The 22,231-nt window shown below is 39.7% G+C and overlaps 1 long non-coding RNA gene across 5 annotated transcripts in view; it reads right to left on the reverse strand.

Moving 5' to 3' along the window:
* The window catches only part of LOC106567934 (uncharacterized), a 90,505-nt gene that overhangs the window by 34,442 nt on the left and 33,832 nt on the right, over positions 1-22,231 (reverse strand). For all 5 annotated transcript variants that reach the window (XR_001320197.2, XR_001320200.2, XR_001320201.2 and 2 more), the window contains exon 2: positions 3,027-3,078. This is a non-coding gene — a long non-coding RNA (uncharacterized lncRNA). The remainder of the gene's footprint in view (positions 1-3,026; positions 3,079-22,231) is intronic.

Below are 22,231 nucleotides of genomic sequence, written 5' to 3' on the forward strand. Positions count from 1 at the left end.
TCCTTCAGTCTTCTTCTGACTTTATATAGTGGTTGGCAACCAACTTTAAGGTGCATTACTGCCACCAACTGGACTGTGTGGACCTCAGATCATCTTTCAATCCCCCACGTGGGTACAGAATATACCGTACTCTTAAAAACCAATGAGGAGATGGGAGAGTCAAGACTTGCAGCGCATCACACGTCAAAAATAGAACCAAGGTCTATTTTAGCACCTGGCTACGCAGATGCTCGAGCAGTTTGGATCAATTATTGAATAACATGTATGTGTACATTTTTATTGAAACGCTCGCACACGCAATGTGGGTGGTGGGGTCAGCATCTTATGGTAGAGAAATTAACATTAAATTCTCTGGCAACAGCTATGGTGAACATTCCTGCAGCCAGCTTGTCATTTGCACGCTCCCTCAAAACTTGAGACATCTGTGGCATTGTGTTGTGTGACAAAACTGCACATTTTAGAGTGGCCTTTATTGTCCCCAGCACAAGGTCTTCTGTGTAATGATCATGCTGTTTAATCAGCTTCTTGATATGCCGCACTTGTCAGGTGGATGGATTATCTTGGCAAAGGATAAATGCTCACTAACAGGGATGTAAACAAATGAGTGCACAACATTTTAGAGAAATAAGCTTTTGTGCATATGGAAAATGTCTGGAATCTTTTATTTCAGATCATAAAACATAGGACCAACACTTTACACGTTGCATTTATATTTTTGTTCAGTGTATTTTTTCATGTGGGAAGGCCCTGGCCTGCACTGGAGTCGCCTTGACTGACAGAGGCTACGAAAACACAGGAACTCTCAAATGACTCAGGGAGCAATGTGAAACCAGGGGAAACTGGTTGTGTGAAATAGGTTCCACCACAAAATGATGTCTTGGTGAGAAATTGAAATTGACCTTTAGCAATAACAGAATAGCTTGACAGTATTAGGATGTGAAAAACGTAACAGATTCCCTTGCTGCGAACTACATCACCAGCAGTAAATGGTGAATTGCTGTTTTAACAAAATACAAATTAAATTAGATCTATTACATAATGGCCTTACAAAAAACACAACCACACGATAGCAAGACACTATAATTATTTTTCAAAAGCATGAAGAATCGTGCATTCACTGTATTCCCTCTGCAGATAAATCAGTAATTCCTTTAATTTGCTATATATTCATGGATAGTGAAAGAACAATGAAAAAAATCCTTTGTTTGCTGTGTGCTTTTTTTGTGCTTGGAGAGATACTATACAGTGGATGTCTAACATTACAGATCCTCTGTGTGATTGACGCAGTGTGGTCATTCCTCCCTCCCTACCAGAGTGGATGACAACCACTCTAAAAATACACAACCTTTCAACCTAACACTAATTGAAGGTTTTGTGCCCCTAAAGGCAGACTGACCGTGGGTCTACTGGCAGGAAAGGTCAATTAGAAGCCTGTGTAGGGAAAGGAAAGGCTATAACACGATACCCATTGTCACCTCACAAAACACTCCAACAATTCATTCTAATGAGAACATACAGATAAAACAAAGCTAATCTAATTGTGGATCATCATGAGACTTGATATTTGTGTTTTCTTCAAACAGCTGCACATTTGAAATGAGAAACATGTATAACTCTCTCTTTTTCCACTATGTAATACATTTAGGTAATTTACTTCCTATATTCATCATCTTTTATCATGCACACTTAAATTAAAATAGTGCACAGAGAAAAAACATTGATGGAGAGATTTTGACATCATGGCCCTCAAAAACAGTTGGCTAATGTAAACCAAGCCAAGCTATGCTTTGAAAGACATGATGAGGGTCATCTCTTTGCTTGATGTCATGAGTGTGCTCCAAGGAAAGCTAGAAGGTTGTACAGTTAACTCCTAGGGTGTCATTCTAAACCATACAACCTACTACCTCAACCCGGATGCACACATTTTCAGTAGGCCTTCTTCTTGTCTTGTCCTCTATTTCCAAATCAAGAACAATAGTATCTTCTGAATTGTACTGTAGTCTCCTTTTCCATCCTGGAGGATAAGGTTGCTTCCGTTAACATCAAAAGTTTGGAATATGCTATTAAATAAAACTGAAACATTATGGTTCATGCTTTGTTAGAATAATCAAAATGTTCTATTCTACCTGGAGCTCCTTAACACCACACAGGACACCAAATATCTATTACTGCAGGATTAGTCATTTTACAAATAAAGGACATCAAAGAGACAAAAGTTACCATAAAAAAATATGTTGTTCACACCACAATGACAGAGGCCCACAGAGGCGAGCTTGTGATGTCAGATTCGCCACAAGATCGGATCTACGGGTTTTTGCCAAGTGGTTAGTTGGAAAGTATCAAAATAAATATGTTAAATTACACAGAAAAATACAACGTTACCCTATGCCACAAACCTGGGCCAAACTTTGTCCATAGATGTTACTTTATGTATGAGTCTACTGTACCATGCATGCAACAAGTCGTCAAATCAAAATAACGTTACCTCTGGTATGTCATCCTTACACTATCCTAATCAATAATAAAGTTAGGACAATAAACCCCCTCAATCACTAAGTGGATAAATTCTGATAAATGTGTTGAATCATATATAAGCATTGACTCTGAAGTGTTTTGAGCAGAGCAGAGAGATGTTGGCTGCAACACAGGAATTAAGCTGGAACAGCACAATGGAAAGGACTAGACAAGACCGCAGGGCCGAATCTCCCAGAAACGATCTGAAAACATACTGTACCTGTCTAAACTAAGTAAGATCAAAATGAATATAGCTACAAAACCTAAATAACGTAAATTATATATTGATTGAATGTACAGGTGAGACGGCAAAGGTAAAGAATGACTCCACACATTTTTGTCTGGCCTATAGACATGTCACAGAGACCATGTTGAGGAGGGGAACACAACAGAATGTCTGTGCCACATCCAAGGCCCACAGTTAAAGAAACTACTGTTGGATATTTCGGTAAATCAGGATACACATAACACAATGTATTGTAGAGGGTAACTTCTTTCTGAAGGTAACTTACCTTGTTGATTGTGTGCCTTACAGGGTATGGAGTAATCTCACTCTCTTCCTATCTGAAAACACAAAAGAAAATAACAACATTAATAGGCTTGAACAATAGCAGCAGTTCCACACCCTACTGCACGGCCTCGTGGTTCGTGAAATGGAAGGATTAAATCAATAGCAACAGTACATTCAATTACCTAACAAAATATTTGCAACTGAAAATACATGCTGGTGAATAATAAAGCAACGAAAGAAAAAGACAGAATGTCTTCACAAAAACCCTGATAGTACCGACAATTGTATTGCAACAGTATTCTTTCCATTCTTATACTGGTAACGTCAAATCATATAAAAGCAGATTCCATTTACAGTTGCAGCCGCTCATATAAGGAGCATCAAATGCTTCAGCAGTTCCCTCCCAGATAGAACATTTGCATGGAATTCCATTTTCAGTGAGAATAATAATAATGTTGTGGAGGAGATTTATCTCCCCGTCTAGTCCCCAGAGAGACACGCCAGGGAGTCCTGCTTTCCTCCTGGCCATCATGCAGCACTGAGGCGGAGGCTGTGGCAAGAAGATAGGATAGGTTAGCCCAACTAAGCCTAGATAGCAGCAGCAATGTAGAAAATCATGGCAAGGAGCTGAATAAATCTGCCCGGGTGAACTGGATGCCATGGCGAATGGGATGCCAGTGTAATGGAGCATGCCATGGTCACCTAGGGTTAACGGTGCCAACTTCAGAGTTCCAAACACATCGGAATATTCCTGGCCGTGGCTGCATGGCCGCAGTGCGACAAAGCCAGGTATAGAAACAGAACAGTGCGAGTGTGCCAGTGCCAGTGCCACTTACCCCCAGATCTCTACTAACCATTTGACATTCATCATCTCTATTTGGTTTGGATTGTTCTGACCTCTCTTTTGTACGCGGCTGGAGACAGACAGACAGGAGGCAGGATTGAGCTTGAATCAAAAATAGATGAAACGTGGGTGCTATGCAAAAAAGCATCCGCTTCTGATAAAATAAAAGTGAAGTTATGTTTTTGTGCCCATCTCCATTGGCAAGTCGGGTTAATTTCAGCACCGCACCATCCGCCATTTTCTAAGCAAACACAAGAATCAAAGAAAGACAAAAAAAAGAAAGCATAACCCTTTGCTGGCATCGCATTCTCTCTTTTTCTTCCTCCTTGCACCATAACAAAACCTTGGCCGAGGGGGTCACATGGTTTCCTACCAGAAAGCCACAGCATTTCCATAAAGCATTCTGCTGACATTGTGAAGACATCTTTTGTCTAAATCAAAACCTTGGCCAGCCCAGCCTGCCCGAAAATTTGGCACCTTCAAGGGGGAGGGAGTGCAGAGGGAAGGGGTGGTGTTAGGAGTCATGGCAACCCCTACCTGGCAGGCTGCCCATCATCTCGAGGTGGGGAGTAGCCGGGTCTAATGTGGTGTCGAGCAGGAATGCCTGGAGCCTTCCAAAGTCAATTTAATGTTCATGTTGGGAGCTTCCATTTCGCCTCATATACGGTACCAGTTGCCTTTTTGATAGAATAAACGAAAAGGGCTCTACAGATGACACCTTCTGGCCCTTGCGCACATGTGCGCAAACACACACACACACACACACACACACACACACACACACACACACACACACACACACACACACACACACACACACACACACACACACACACACACACACACACACACACACACACACACACACACACACACACACACACACACACACACACACACAGAGAGAGCTTGGAATATACATTATCTACCAGGCTTAACATTCATGTATAATATCATCTGTACTAGGTCTTCTCTGCTGTCTGTCTGGTCTGTGTAACCGGGCATTCGTCCTTCATACAGCTCTTCTCCTCATGTTCTCAGTTGTAAAATTACATTTCTACCATTTCTACTTCCAGCTGCCACGACAAACAGCAAGCCTGCTGCTGTGGCTGGGAACGTACAGGTAATGTACAGATAAAGGCAAAGCTATCCTATGTTGCTGTGTTTCTCCTGTAAAAGTTCCATGAATAAATAGCACTGTGGAAAGTTTCTCCTTTTTTTCTCTCTCTCTCACACACACAGGGAGGCCTTGGTACAGTAGGAACACACACACAATTTGGCCATGGGGTCCTCCTTCGTACAGTATAGTAGGAGTACACACACACACACACACACACACACACACACACACACACACACACACACACACACACACACACACACACACACACACACACACACACACACACACACACACACACACACACACACAAAGTCAGGCGGTTCAAGGCAATAACTCATGCATATGACATCTGACTCACACAGAGCCAGCCATCCACCAGGGAGGAGCTGTAATTTATGCCCCAAAAGCCTATTTTACATGTGTTTCCCTCACATAATTTAGCCTTAAATCAAAAGGGCTGAGCATCTGCCATGTTTCCTCACCTCCGGTAATGATTTTTTTTAAACACATACACTGAGAGCCTGAGACTGTCTGGGACTAACTGACTGACTGACTGACTTGCTGGCGGGAGGGAGAGAGGGAGGGAGGGAGTGCCAAAACCAAGTCAAAATGTTTTTTTCCCCTTTTCTTTCAGGAGGTAAATGTATATGGCTTCATTTCTCCCAACCTGTCTAGTAACATGTAGTAACATGGTGATGATATCTTTTAGCCTGTCTAGTAACATGTAGTAACATGGTGATGATATCTCCCAGCCTGTCTAGTAACATGTAGTAACATGGTGATGATATCTCCCAGCCTGTCTAGTAACATGTAGTAACATGGTGATGATTTCTCCCAGCCTGTCTAGTAACATGTAGTAACATAGTGATGATATCTCCCAGCCTGTCTAGTAACATGTAGTAACATAGTGATGATATCTCCCAGCCTGTCTAGTAAAATGTAGTAACATGGTGATGATATCTCCCAGCCTGTCTAGTAACATGTAGTAACATAGTGATGATTTCTCCCAGCCTGTCTAGTAATATGTAGTAAGATGGTGATGATATCTCCCAGCCTGTCTAGTAACATGTAGTAACATGGTGATGATATCTCCCAGCCTGTCTAGTAACATGTAGTAACATGGTGATGATATCTCCCAGCATGTCTAGTAAAATGTAGTAACATGGTGATGATTTCTCCCAGCCTGTCTAGTAAAATGTAGTAACATGGTGATGATATCTCCCAGCATGTCTAGTAATATGTAGTAAGATGGTGATGATATCTCCCAGCCTGTCTAGTAACATGTAGTAACATGGTGATGATATCTCCCAGCCTGTCTAGTAACATGTAGTAACATGGTGATGATATCTCCCAGCCTGTCTAGTAACATGTAGTAAGATGGTGATGATATCTCCCAGCCTGTCTAGTAACATGTAGTAACATGGTGATGATATCTCCCAGCATGTCTAGTAAAATGTAGTAACATAGTGATGATTTCTCCCAGCCTGTCTAGTAACATGTAGTAACATAGTGATGATTTCTCCCAGCCTGTCTAGTAACATGTAGTAACATAGTGATGATTTCTCCCAGCCTGTCTAGTAACATGTAGTAACATGGTGATGATATCTCCCAGCCTGTCTAGTAACATGTAGTAACATGGTGATGATATCTCCCAGCATGTCTAGTAAAATGTAGTAACATGGTGATGATTTCTCCCAGCCTGTCTAGTAATATGTAGTAAGATGGTGATGATATCTCCCAGCCTGTCTAGTAACATGTAGTAACATGGTGATGATATCTCCCAGCATGTCTAGTAAAATGTAGTAACATGGTGATGATATCTCCCAGCCTGTCTAGTAACATGTAGTAACATGGTGATGATATCTCCCAGCCTGTCTAGTAACATGTAGTAACATGGTGATGATATCTCCCAGCCTGTCTAGTAAAATGTAGTAACATAGTGATGATATCTCCCAGCCTGTCTAGTAAAATGTAGTAACATGGTGATGATATCTCCCAGCCTGTCTAGTAAAATGTAGTAACATGGTGACGATGATAAAAAATGAATATCAATTAGGGCCGACACACACAAATGCATGAGTAGTGCCAACTCATAATACTGTTATTATTGCCAGTGCTGCCGTATAAGCTAAGTTTTTGACACCTAAACGTCAAGCACACAACTTCAACCAATGTATTACAATAGTTTATTACAGATTTAGAAACCATCTATAAACTAATAATTTGATCCATTAATTAAAAAGCCATTGGGTCCAGTCTCTATCATTTCTAATGACTCCAGTCCATCAGCTGATGGGTCAGTCAGTGTTGTGGCTGGGACCTTTAATAATAACCTCAGTATTAATAAGATCTGCAAACAAAGGGCCATGCAGGGCCCAGCCAGGGTCTCATCTGCTCTCAGCTCCGTTCCAAACAGATTAAGCTGAAACTGTCCAAAACATACCCCTCAACCCCCCACCATCGTGCCCCTCACTCCCACTGAGGGGGTCATCTCATATCCTGAGAGGCAGGAGGCCAGGATCAAAGTTCAAATGAGACCAGGGAGGAAAAAAAGGTTTCCCTGGGATGGAATGGAATATACCATCGCAAACCAGACAGGGGTGAAAAATCAGACGGACAGACAGTAATTTGAAACAGTTGAGATTCAGGGCAGGGAAGAGGGTTGAAATGTGGGAAAGAGTCAGTGATGTAAAGTACTTAGGTAAAAATACTTTAAAGTACTACTTAAGTCGTTTTTTGGAGTATCTGTACTTTACTAATTATATTTTTGACAACTTCTACTTTACGACATCCCCCCCAAAAAATCTACATTTTGCTCCATACATTTCCCTGAAACCCAAAAGTACACGTTACATTTTGAATGCTTAGCAGGACAGGAAATGGTCCAATTCACACACTTATCAAGAGAACATTCCTGGTCATCCCTATTGCCTCTGATCTGGCGAACTCACTAAACACAAATGCTTTGTTTGTAAATGATGTCTGAGTGTGCCCCTGCTAATCCGTAAATTAAACAAACAAGAAAATTGTGCCGTCTGGTTTGCTTAATTTGAAATGACTTATACTTTTACTTTGGATACTTAAGTATATTTTAGCAATTAGATTTACTTTTGATACTTAAGTATATTTAAAAATATATATTTTAGACTTACTCAAGTAGTATTTTACTGGGTGACTTTCACTTTTACTTGAGTCATTTTCTATTAAGGCATCTTTACTTTTACTCTTTAAGTATGACAATTGAGAACTTTTTCCACCACTGGAGAGAGGAAACCATTAGATGTGGATTTTGACATTTACTGCATTTCTCTAATTGTAATTCATCTGATGTGAACTACCAAAACAATATCACAAGATGATTAAAAGACGACTATGTTGATCAAACCTTATGCATTATGTGAGTGAGCTTGTACTTACAAAAAGCCTCTCTGGTGAAATACTAATTTACCCTTAATATATCAGCACATTTCTGAGGCATGCCATTTGCTGTGAGAGTGAAATGTCAAACATTATTTTTTACACGGTTTGTTAATCTTCACCACAAGCCAGCGCTACAGGCAGCCTTCTCCAAAGGCTCACCATGGACAGTGTTATTTATGTCTCAAAGCAAGTGAGTCCACCCTTATCACCACTAATTTAATGATGTCTCCTCCAGCCATGACAGAAAACATACAGCCCACAGGTTAATCCAGATGAAGGTTCACACTGTCCTGTCCTGTACTCTGACTGGGTCAGGCTGAGGAGAGGATTGTACTTTATAATCATTCTCTATACAGAGGTCCACGTTGGTTTATGTGTGGTTAGCATAGGTTACAGCACAGGCAACAGGTCTGTTTTGTGCTCCCTCACCGTTAAAGCAAGAGGGAGAGTCTGCAGTGTAAAAAACAAAGCAATCAAATCCGTTCGAGCATCGAAAAAAACAAATCTTCGGCCTTTCTCTTGAGCCTTTTTAGAGATTGACAGCTTCTCAGGCAGAGAGAGAGAGAGAGAGAGAGAGAGAGAGAGACTGTCTGAGACAGAGAAAGAGGCTGAGGTTGTTTTCCCTGCAGAGGCCTTGTCTTGCTCTGGCCCCTCTTCTTAAATGCTAACAGAGGTTTGCCAGGCAGTCAGCCAAGACGATGACTTTGCCTGATCTGCCTGTCAGTCGATCCTGCTGCCTAGCGCCAGACTAAACACTGACACTTTCGACAAGCCTCATTGGCTGCAGCTGCCCTCTCTGGGGCCAATCAGCAGGGAGGGGAGGGATGAAGGACACGGACCAGGGTTCTGAGTGGTGGGGAGAGGAAGAGAGTTGTGCAGAGACAACAGACACACAAAAAATCCAACCAACCAACCTAGATAGGTACAGCCTCGAAAGAAGGAAATATCACACGACAGGAACAACAATCAATCTGGACTTTTTCTTCCTGACAGAATGACTTTCTGTTTCCTGCTATCAAGTCTTTTTCACTGAAATGAGACATTAATAATTCAGGGTAGGTTGTCTAACAATGAATTGGTCCGGGGCCACAGGGTGTCTCTAGTGGTAAATGTCCACCGATAGGCCCTATAAAATGACATTCACCTTAAACAAAGCCTAGTCTTTGGGGAAGATATGGTATCCAATTAAGATACGCTATACAGTAGTAGCTTTGAGTTAAAGTCATTACACGGATGTAGAGATAGTGGATGCTTTTGCAAAGGCAGCAAATGTTGAAGGCAGCCAAACAATAACAAAATGAAAGGCCATCAGTCTTTGAATAGCACCGAATTGATTACCTGGCCTGGGCTTGGCTAGCCTTCAGATAGGACCGCTATCAGACCTTGTGCTTTTATACAAGCATCACTAAAAATGATCAATACCTAATGAATTCCAAACACCAGGAGTTTGGAAATCAAATATGTCCTACACGTGCGTGCACAAAGTCCTCTCGATGGATCGATGGATATGGCATTACACAAAGCTGGAGAAATGCATCGTCTTAATTGACCTGAGCCATTTCAAATTAATTCAAAAGACAATTCAAATTGATTGGATTTCTATTGCCCCTTTCATCCTGGGATCTCTGAGAGCTTTACATTGTGTCGCTGACTCCCCTCATGAACTGGCATTGCGTTTTAATTACCAAGGCTTCATATCACAGCTCTCAGGCATTAGAACATTAGAACAAGGACACAGGAAAATGCAAATCTTTACACATAGCCATTGGCTTAAAAGCCCCGTGCAATCAAAAATATGATTTTCCTGTGTTTTATATATATTTTCATACTATGAAGTTGGAATAATACTGTGAAATTGTGAAAATTATGAAAATGCCGTTTTAGTGTAAGAGCTTTAGTGTAAGAGCAAATAAATAGACCAATAAGAAAAAGAGTTCCAAACCTGTTTTTTCCTTCCCACTCAGACCACTCCCAGACAGTCCTAGCTAAATTCTTGCTTGAGAAATTGCTCTTCGCTAAGAAGCTATTTGTTTCTTTTTACCATTTTAATTTAAAACACTCACAGTAAGGTACTTCATTGTTACACAGAAATTATTTGATATTGAGATAAAAACAGCTGCATTGGGCCTTTAACATTTAAAAAGTGATAGGCCTGATTGAATTACGAAAGGATTGAGATAAAACTCCAGTATTGCCACCGTATGCAATGTAATACAAAGTTCCAGACTGATGGGCCAAAGTCTGCCCGGTAATATGGAGATATGGGAGATGCTGCTGCAGGATGGCGTGATGAAAGATTTACCAAGATGACCACAACTTTTTATGTCACCATGTCAAAACAATTTGGGCAGGCAATGTGCTATGGCACTTCCATATGGAACATTGCAAATAATTAATGAAATGGTACAAATCTGAGTTATTACATTTCTTATCACAAAAAGATTTCATATTTAAAATCATACACTGTTACTAGAGCTATCCCATATCTTATAAGGTCCTATTGTGGAAGCGTTAAACATGTGCTGTTTGTAAGATTATGTCAATTATTTCAACCCATTGACCCCTTTCTGGAGTCCAGAGAGAAATGTTTAAAACAGGTTGAAAACATCAAACACCGTTCACTTCTTTATCCCACCAGATATTTTCCACAGGCCTCTCCAAACAGACAGACAGACAGACAACGAACAGGCTGTAATCTACTGTATTAAGGATAACTTTTCATTTGGCAAGCAGAGTAGGCTGTTTCCATAATGATACCTTCTCTCAGCATGTCCTAACCAAATGCTTTCCCCAAAGATAATCCCCTTCACAACCTCTCATTATCAAAGCAATTGACTGACAATGGAAAAAGGAGCACTGGAAATGACACAAATTAGTGTACGCCTTTGGAAAAAAATATTACCCATCTAAGACTGTAATTAGGCTCTTTGCAAAGCAATCAGACACAATTAGAAAGTACCAGTCAATAAGGTAAAATTCACAAGCCGAGGGGAGATTAATTAATATTTTATTGTTTTTAAATTACTATTTGTGCTATTAGATGCCTTTTCCCCAATCCCCTGTAATGCGAAGCCCATTGTTTAGGTAGGGCCTTAGTCTTTCCAGCTGCTGCAGTCAGTTTCTAGGCTAATTCTTCTCCCAAAACAAGTGGTATGAAGCAGCCAGCCAGGTGACTTGCAGGTGAATCAGCTGTATTGCCTCACAATGAGGAAAACCATTAGGCTGTAATTGGCAGTCTTAGTGCCTTCGACTGAGGACGTTCTGTAGGTATGATCAGAATGTTTAACATTACTGTGTTGCTGCTGGCACAATTTCTCAGGTTGCCAAATAACTATTACATGTACATTCCCATAGCCAGGTTTTGGTGTAGTCTACCTATACCAACTTTCTCTCTAGTCTTAGCTTATAAATGCCTCATGAGCTTAGTTCAACTGTCATACCGCATCAGAACCCAAAATATAATATTGTTTACAAACTTTGGAGTAAAACAAATGTAAACAAACACTGTATAGCCTCAAATTACTATTACTATAATTTTGATACCATGTATGGTCAGTCCTTGCGTCCATAGCTCGGTCTATGAATTTGAGAGTTGTTTAATTTCTCCAGGCCAGACAATTTATTTTTTACCAAAACTGAGGTGGGGTGGTGGCTTTGTTATTGTTTAAATTAAGGATTCACAAAAACAATAATTCACCATCTACTATCAAAAACATTGACCAAAATATGTACACTGTATATCGCAAGCTGCCTGAAAGTCTTACAAAACCCACAAATAATGTAGGTTACAGAGAGGATTGATTGGATTCAGGTTTTTATTTCTGCACCAATCTTTCTGTGCTGTCTGAAAATACCACAATAATGTTGGATGTGAAAATAAAGCTCCTACATCCAAAAGCTCCCTGATTTGAATACTCATGCAGTATACATTACATCTCACAACTACTTAATGTTTTGATGGTCTCTGTTATGTTTCTCAATTCTTACAAAACAGAATTTGGTATCTAGACATTTTTTGAGATATTGCTCAACTTTTCCTTAACAAATAACCCCACACAACTCTCACTGTATGACAAATTCACATTGTTTCTGCACTGCAAAACAAATATAATCGTTCATGATAATAAAATCACAATGATTTTTATCCGCAAGATAAGTGGAAAATTGGTACAGGAACAATACTATTTCAGCTAATTGTTCAGGAATATAGTGTGGTAAACCATAGTGTTCAGGAATATAGTGTGGTAAACCATAGTGTTCAGGAATATAGTGTGGTAAACCATAGAGTTCAGGAATATAGTGTGGTAAACCATAGTGTTCAGCAATATAGTGTGGTAAACCATAGTGTTCAGGAATGTAAAAAAAAAGAGCTCTCAAAATATAAAGGAATATATAAACGAAAATGAGAGTAATTTAAGTATTTCGAGAAATGTTGTTGCATCAACCAGCATAAAGTATATAACTTAATTCTACATGACATGTTGCAGGGTAAAGACTAGACCCTAGGTTAACATGCTGTAGGAGGGGACCCGTGCCAAGCATTGGCTCAAAGTTCACGTTTGTCCATTGGAATTAAAAAATGTGTCTTCCATTATCATCATCTCTCTGGCCTGGCTTTATCCAAGGTGACTGACATCCATGCATGGCCTGGAACTAGTGGTATAGTGGGGGAGCAGTCAGAAATAAGTGTTCCTGATTAAAACATAACATGTGGCTCCTCACCAAGAAAGCCATATGCAGTAGCCTATGCAGGAAGGAAGCGACAGAGGGAGCAGAGCAGAGCAGCACGTGTTTTAGTCAGTCAGTCAGAGTAGTCAGCCCAGGTCATGGATGATGATTCCAGGCCATTGAGGTATAAAAGAACTAGAGAATGAGTCCAAGATGGCCGCTTTCAACGTAATCTATTCATGTTCGCAAATGACGATTCATGGACTGTCTATATCAGGGTTGCATTCGGTTTAGTCGGCCCAACTTCACATGTGCACTAGCACTCAGTGCGCACAGGGAGAGCGAGCAGCAATGACGTCATCACGTCATCCAAAAACATGGCAGACATTGGATGAATATAAAATATTTAAACAGTATCTTCGGCTGTGAGTAAAAAATTATAATATAAAAATAAAATAAAAATAGTTTGGCCTCAGCAATAATTAGTTGAATAATTCAATGGATGTTTTGTGCAAAGGTAATTACTATTGTCTTATTCTGAATTTTCTAATCTGACTTCTCTATGGGGCCATCTATGAGAATTGTCTTTCTGAGTTGGACATCAGTTAAACTGCAGTATCGAAGCAAGACTGTAGGTGCAGTCGAAAGCGTGCTTCCAGACCGGAACCCTGGCCCCTTGTTCCAGGCAAAGCAAACAGGATGGGACAGAGCAGAGGATTACACTGCAGCCCTGGTGCTTCTACTGGGGCCTCCCCTGCTGCGCTACATGTTCACAGCTCCTTTTGTCTGGTGTTAACCCGTTAAATCCCACGGAAGAGCCCATTCAGGCTTGTGTCACACACCCCAGGGGGCCATTTGGCATGGAACAATGATCTTAAAGGGGTTACATAGTATTGCCACTGATTCTCCCCCTCCTTTTTGTTTCCTGGGAGGCTTGTATATTCACTTGTTATTCTTATGAACTGTCTCAAGTCGTCGTAAATACCTCTTACAACAAACGCACCCCTAAAGAAGGGAGTGTTCTCCTGGTAAGACAATAGGCACTCAATCAACACCCATAGTCATTGATAAGAACACACAGAGGGTATTCAGTGGTATCTCACAGTTGTTCATGAGTACGATTTGTTTTAGTGTGAGTGTTGGAGCATTGCACCCGGTAACTATGTACAAAACAGAACTACTGCAGTAGTGCCCTATGGAATTCTGTGTGTGAGTGTATAATCTGTGTATATGTGTGCTCTGCAAGAATGTGTCAACACCGCAGAATTACTCTCCAAGACATGATTGTGTGTGTGTGCTTGTAAGCAACATGATGGACACTACAGGAAAAGTCTAATTGCTGCACTATCAAGGTGTGTGTGTGTATGTGTGTGTGAGTGCCAAAGACAGAGAGCTGTGCATGGTGTTGTGGGTACAACGTGACTGGTAGAAAGTGTAATTACTGCAGCAATGCCCTCCATGATTAATGATGTGGGTCTCTGCAACAGCCAAAACCAGTACATTGGGCCAATGGCAGATTACCCTTTTTAAAAATAGCAGCTGATGTGAACAAGGCTGAGCACAAAATGTCTCCCAGTCTGTATTTATATACAGTGTACAGAGCACATACGGGTAACGGCGGCCAATTAGTGCTTCCTCCTCAGCCTCATACACACCACGACAATATATGTGCTGTAATGTATGTCAATGTGTGGTTCTGTGTGAGTGTGTATATTTGTGTATATGCAAGTGTTTAAATGTCTGACTTATATGAATGTAAGTTAAACGATTGTTATGAGAATATAGGATAATTGAATATATACAAATGAATTTCAAATTTTTTTTGGTGTGAAGTTCTTCAAATGGGTCAGTCTGGACAAATTTGAGAGTAAAGAAATCTTTTTTAATTATCGGAAGAACAATATAATTTTCCAACGATTCAAAACGCAAAGTATTTAAGTGTGAAATGATCTGAAGTGAAATATGATAGACTATTATAATGCAATGGCTGTGCAAATGTAATTGGCAGAACATATTAAAAAATAATTGGTTAGCTCTGACAATTCCTTTGATTTTCACACTATTTTGTCATTTCGAGATATCCCATGTAATATTGTAAAATGGATGTACACAAAGAAACTAACTCTAATTGACCCAATATTTCTCAGTCAGAGGAGAAGAACAGCTTTGGCTTTAGAGGCCAGACGGGGACTACACAATACCCCTGTGACTGCTGCACTGCACTGCACTGTGCAGAATTATTGGAAGGTCTTTTGAAACATTCTTGAAATAAGTGAAGTTCACATTGCAAGTCAAATACTATTTACATTACCGCACTGCAGTATGCATAACCAATTCTCTGTGTTTGATCTCTACAATCATCCCCCCACCCACACACCAACCCCATTTTCAGTTGGAGTGCACTTGTCTCCAACCCAATAGTACCTTTTAACTACTATTGAACCAAATGCCTTTTCGCTGGTAACTGTGATAGACTTTTTTTTGGCGCATGGAACCTGGAATAGCAATCAGGGTCCTCTGTCTATCCAAGTCCCTTTGTCTTAACTGCAGGGCCAGATCTAGCCATTTGGGAGCCCTAAGCAAGATTTGGTTAGGTCACCCCCCACCTTTCTGGCAAAACATCTTAGTGAACCCCCTTCATGACGGTGGAGAGAATTTTTTGTTCATTGTAGTTAACTTTTATTCTAACAGGGAAGACATATCTTTTACAAATGCACCCTTTATATACAACATAAATATACATATTATACCCAAACTATATATAAATATACACATTATACCAAAACTATCAATATCAATATATATATATAGAGAGTAGTAATATATATATATATATATATATATATATATATATATATAGATAGTTTGGGTATAATGAAATGTGTATATTTAAACTATATATAAATATACAGATTATACCCAAACTATTTTTATATATAGTTTGGTACACACACACACTACCGGTCAAAAGTTTTAGAACACCTACTCATTCAAGGGTTTTTCTTTATTTTTACTATTTTCTACAATGTAGAATAATAGTGAAAACATCAAAATGATGAAATAACACATAGAATCATGCAGTAACCAAAAAAGTGTTAAACAAATCAAAATATATTTTATATTTGAGATTCTTAAAATAGCCACCCTTTGCCTTGAAGACAGCTTTGCACACTCTTGGCATTTTCTCAAACAGCTTCACCTGGAATGCTTTTCCAACAGACTTGAAGGAGTTCCCACATATGCTGAGCCCTTGTTGGCTGCTTTTTCTTCACTCTGTGGTCCAGCTCATCCCAAACTGTCTCAATTTAGTTGAGGTCGGGGGATTGTGGAGGCCAGGTCATCTGATGCAGCACTCCATCACTCTCCTTCTTGGTAAAATAGCCCTTACATAGCCTGGAGATGTGTTGGGACATTGTCCTGTTGAAAAATAAATGATAGTCCCACTAAGCCCAAACCAGATGGGATGTCATATCGCTGCAGAATGCTGTGGTAGCCATGCTGGTTAAGTGTGCCTTGAATTCTAAATAAATCACAGACAGTGTTAACAGCAAAGCACCCTCACACCATAACACCTCCTCCTCCATGCTTTACGGTGGGAAATACACATGCGGAGATCATCTGTTCACCTACACCGTGTCTCACAATGACATGGAGGTTGGATCCAAAAATCTCCATTTTGGACTCTAGACCAAAGGAAACATTTCCACCGGTCTAACGTCCATTGCACGTGTTTCCTGGCCCAAGCAAATCTTTTCTTCTTATTGGTGTCCATACGTAGTGGTTTCTTTGCAGAAATTCGGCCATGAAGTCTTGATTCACAAAGTCTCCTCTGAATAGTTGATGTTGAGATGTGTCTGTTACTTGAACTCTGAAGCATTTACTTGGGCTGCAATTCCTGGAGCTGGTAACTCTAATGAACTTATCCTCTGCAGCTAGCTGGGTCTTCCATTCCTGTGGCGATCCTCATGAGAGCCAGTTTCATCATAGCGCTTGATGGTTTTTGCGAATGCACTTGAATAAACTTGAAAAGTTCTTGAAATGTTCCGTATTGACTGACCTTCATGTCTTAAAGTAATGTTGGACTGTCATTTCTCTTTGCTTATTTGAGCTGTTCTTGCCATAATATGGATTTGGTCTTTCACCAAATAGGGCAATACTCTGTATACCTCCCGCCCCACCTTGTCACAACACAACTGATATGGCTCAAACGCATTAAGAAGGAAAGAAATTCCACAAATTAACTTTAAAAAGGCACACCTGTTAATTGAATTGCATTCCAGGTGACTACCTCATGAAGCTGGTTGAGAGAATGCGAGGAGTGTGCAAAGCTGTCATCAAGGCAAAGGGTGGCTATTTGAAGAATCTCAAATATAAAATACATTTTGATTTGTTTAACACTTTTTTGGTTACTACATGATTCCATATGTGTTATTTCGTAGTTTTGATGTCTTGACTATTATTCTACAGTGTAGAAAATAGTAAAAATAAAGAAAAACCCTTGAATGAGTAGGTGTGTCCAAACTTTTGACCGGTACTGTGTATATAAAAAAATACAAAAACAGTCATGGGAAGCACAAATAAAACATCACATATCACCCAGAAGAACAGTTATATTCCTCCACAATAAGTCCCAAATCAATACTTTAAATTATCCGAATGGCACCAGAACATCAAGACGAACTGTATTTTGAATTTTGTTCCAGCAATATGGTGCATTAAAACTAAAAGCAGGTTTACCTAGCTCAGTGGAGACCCTAGGAACCTCAAGAGTTAACCAGTCATGTGAAAGGTTAGGCAACTCAGGTGTCTATACTTCAACAGCAGAGTTAGTTATGAATGACGTTTATGAAGTAGGGCCTTGTAAACAATAAGTAATGTAGAGATCTACGGGTCATTACCGAAGTCCAGCCAACGTTTTGATACAGGATGCAGTGATGAGTTTAAAAACTGTCACCTATAACAAATAAAGCACACTATGGTAGATGGCATCCAAAGGTTTGAGAGTAGTAGTAGCTGCACTTTGATAAATAATATCACCATAATCAAGAACAGATAAAAAGGTTGACTGAATAATTTGCTTCCTACTGCTTAGAGAAAGACACCATCTGTTTCTGTAGAAAAAGCCAACTTTAAATCATAGCTTCTTAACCAGCTCATCTATATATTTTTTAGACATCAAATCCAGATCAATCCAAATTCCTAAGTATTTATAAGCAGGAACATGTTCAATTAGAGAACCATTTAATGAGTGAACATGTAGTTCATCTGAAACATTCTTACTAGAGTTTGAAAACAACATGTATTTCATTTTGCCCGTATTAAGCAAAGGTTTTAAAATCAGCAAGGGATTCCTGCATAGCAATAAAATCTGACTGTAGTTTTGACACAGCCAGGTCAACAGGTGGGGCAATAGCAGACATACTGTAATAGGGTCATCCGCATGTATATGAAGTTCACAATTTTTAACAGATTGACCAATAGTGTTTATATAAATAGTGAAGAGAATAGGTCCCAAAATCAACCCCTGTGGTACACCTTTATGTACTTCAAGAAGACTTAACCCCATTAATCACAATTGCCTGAGTTCTGTCACTAAGATAATCATGAAATCATGAACAGGCATCAGAGCTCAGGTCTATCGAGGACAACTTGTTCAATAAAATAGCATGATCAACAGTATCAAAAGCTTCTGACAAGTCCACAAACAAACAGCACATTTCATTTTAGTGTCTAAAGCATTGACAAGACCAATAACAACTAAAGTGGTTGCTGTAATAGAGATAAAGTAATTTTAAAGTACATTTCCTGCAATTCTAAACGTTTTGCCACAGGATGTAGAAAAAAGGTTGCCGTTTCAAAGTACGTTTTCTGTAGTTCTACATATTTCGCCATGGGGCAGAGAGAAAATGTAGCAATTTTATAACACAATTTATGCAATTCTATTCATTTTTCCATGAGTCAGAGAAAAATAAAATCTGTTTTACAGCAAATTTTCTGAAATTCTACCCATTTCACCATGGGATGGAGATAATTTCAGTTTTAAAGCAAATTTTCTGCAATTCTACACATTTTGCTATGACTGATTTCAAGTGCTATTGGAAGCTCCTAGTTCCCAGTGGGAATTATTTTTGTTTTGGGTTTTGGGTCGGGGCCCCATAGCAGCCTGGGGCCCTAAGCGACCGCTTATGCCTGTAGCTGGCCCTGCTTAGCCCGACATTTGGATATGAAGCGTGACCCAAAGCCAAAGGGCTCAAGTATGCCAGAATATTCTACATGTAATTATTAACAGTGTGTTAACTGTCCAAACTATTTGTTTTAGCTAATAGAATGGGTACTAAAATGCCCAACAATTTTTCCACAAGTTTACTTGAGTCCATCTGCCAGGTGTAAACCAAGTAGAAAATACCATGGAATGACTTGACAGAAATAGCTGATGTATAGGGCTACATTACATTTTTAAAGTACTCTAATCATGCTTATTATATAGCACATAATTGTAAAATGTATGATTTTATTTGTCACTATATACCTCAATTTACATCAATCCTTTTATTCTTTATGTTAAGATATACTGCTTACATCAACAAAATAAATAATATTTACTTCGCACATCTATTTACACAGACCTATCTATGCCCTCACAAACCACAATGTATCATGTCTAATATTTGATAAAGCCAAGTTGGTGTTCTCACACAACCACTTCCAATGAAGGATTACAAAGAATACGTGCCAGAAGAGAAGTATATTGTACCTACGATAAGAAAAAGGTCATGCATCGCCACACAGTTACCATGCAAATATAGCAAGTTAAAATATAATAATAATTCCAATATACTTAAATTATTTGAAAAGAAGATTGAGAGAAAATATTTCCCATGGATTACCAACACCATTTTAAGCAGCTCAAAACCAAACGCAGCATTAAGGTGTGCTCACAGAGCCTAGCGTTGAGTCCCTTTCTCTACGTTAGTGTTCATTTCTCTCATTGGTATTTAATCCGGTCGCAGCTCCCTGAGCAGGTGAAGTCAGCCAAAGACTTTCCCACGGTCCGGGAGCAAATCCTCCGCCCCGAGCCCTTCCTCAGGGGCGGCCATCTGTCCGGTCTGTTTGGTGTGTGTTAGGGGGCAAGCATCAGCTGCATGACCAAATTCAACGTTCCAACACTCCCCCTGCCTGCCTGTCTCCCACTCTACCCCTATCCCCCTGCCCCCTAAAAGACATCAAACAAAACAAACTCAATGGTCACAGCCCAGGCCCTAAAAAACTAAAACAAGCAAATGTGATTGCTATTTTTTAGGTATGTGACTTATCACAAAAAAATATTTTCGCATTAAAATGTATGTTATTACATTATTAGAGAAGGTTCAAATAAACAACTATACAGAGGCAAGAAAAAGTATGTGAACCCTTTGGAAATACCTGGATTTCTGCACAAATTGGTAATAAAATTTGATCTGATTTTCATCTAGATCACAACAATAGACAAACACAGTCTGATTAAACTAATAACACAAACAATGATACGTTTTCATGTCTTTTTTGAACACACCGTGTAAACATTCACAGTGCAGGTTGGAAAAAGTATGTGAACCCTTGGATTTAATAACTGGTTGACCCTCCTTTGGCAGCAAGAACCTCAACCAAACGTTTTCTGTAGTTGCGGATCAGACCTGCACAACGGTCAGGAGGAATTTTGGACCATTCCTCTTTACAAAACTGTTTCAGTTCAGAAATATTCTTTGGATGTCTGGTGTGAACTGCTCTCTTGAGGTCATGCCACAGCATCTCAATCGGGTTGAGGTCAGGTGTCTGACTGGGCCACTCCAGAAGGCGTATTTTCTTCTGTTGAAGCCATTCTGTTGTTGATTTACTTCTGTGTTTTGGGTTGTTGTCCTGTTGCATCACCCAACTTCTGTTGAGCTTCAATTGGTGGACAGATAGCCTAACATTCTCCTGCAAAATGTCTTGATAAACTTGGGAATTCATTTTTCCATCGATGATAGCAAGCTGTCCAGGCCCTGAGGCAGCAAAGCAGCCCCAAACCACAATGCTCCCTCCACCATACTTTACAGTTGGGATGAGGTTTTGATGTTGGTGTGCTGTACCTTTTTTTCTCCACACATAGTGTTGTGTGTTCCTTCCAATCAACTCAACTGTAGTTTCATCTGTCCACAGAATATTTTGCCAGTAGCGCTGTGGAACATCCAGGTGCACTTTTGCAAACTTCAGACGTGCAGCAATGTTTTTCTGGGACAGCAGTGGCTTCTTCCATGGCGTCCTCCCATGAACACTATTCTTGTTTAGTGTTTTACGTATCGTAGACTCGTCAACAGAGATGTTAGCATGTTCCAGAGATTTCTGTAAGTCTTTAGCTGACACGCTAGGATTCTTCTTAACCTCAATGAGCATTCTGCGCTGTGCTCTTGCAGTCATCTTTGCAGGACGGCCACTCCTAGGGAGAGTAGCAACAGTGCTGAACTTTCTCCATTTATAGACAATTTGTCTTACCGTGGACTGATGAACATCAAGGCTTTTAGAGATACTTTTGTAACCCTTTCCAGCTTTATGCAAGTCAACAATTCTTAATCTTAGGTCTTCTGAGATCTCTTTTGTTCTAGGCATGGTTCACATCAGACAATGCTTCTTGTGAATAGCAAACTCAAATTTTGTGAGTGTTTTTATAGGGCAAGGCAGCCTAACCAACATCTCCAATCTCGTCTCATTGATTGGACTCCAGGTTAGCTGACTCCTGACTCCAATTAGCTTTTGGAGAAGTCATTAACCTAGGAGTTCACATACATTTTCCAACCTACACTGTGAATGTTTAAATGATGTTTTCAATATAGACAAGAAAAATACAATAATTAGTGTGTTATTAGTTTAAGCACACTATGTTTGTCTATTGTTGTGACTTAGATGAAGATCAGATCAAATTTGACCAGAAATCCAGGAAATTCCGAAGGGTTCACATACTTTTTTCTTCCCACTGTACATCTGGTTCAATAATAATGTCGTATTATACAATACAAATTAAAATATATATATAAAGTTGCTCATCCATTTTAGACAATAAAAAAACGAAACAGTTAAAGAGTACAGCCAGTTCCGCAGTCATTTGCTCACATTATGAATCTATTAATTGTATTTG

Source organism: Salmo salar, chromosome ssa13 (genome assembly GCF_905237065.1).
Source record: "Salmo salar chromosome ssa13, Ssal_v3.1, whole genome shotgun sequence".
Lineage (NCBI taxonomy): Eukaryota > Metazoa > Chordata > Actinopteri > Salmoniformes > Salmonidae > Salmo > Salmo salar.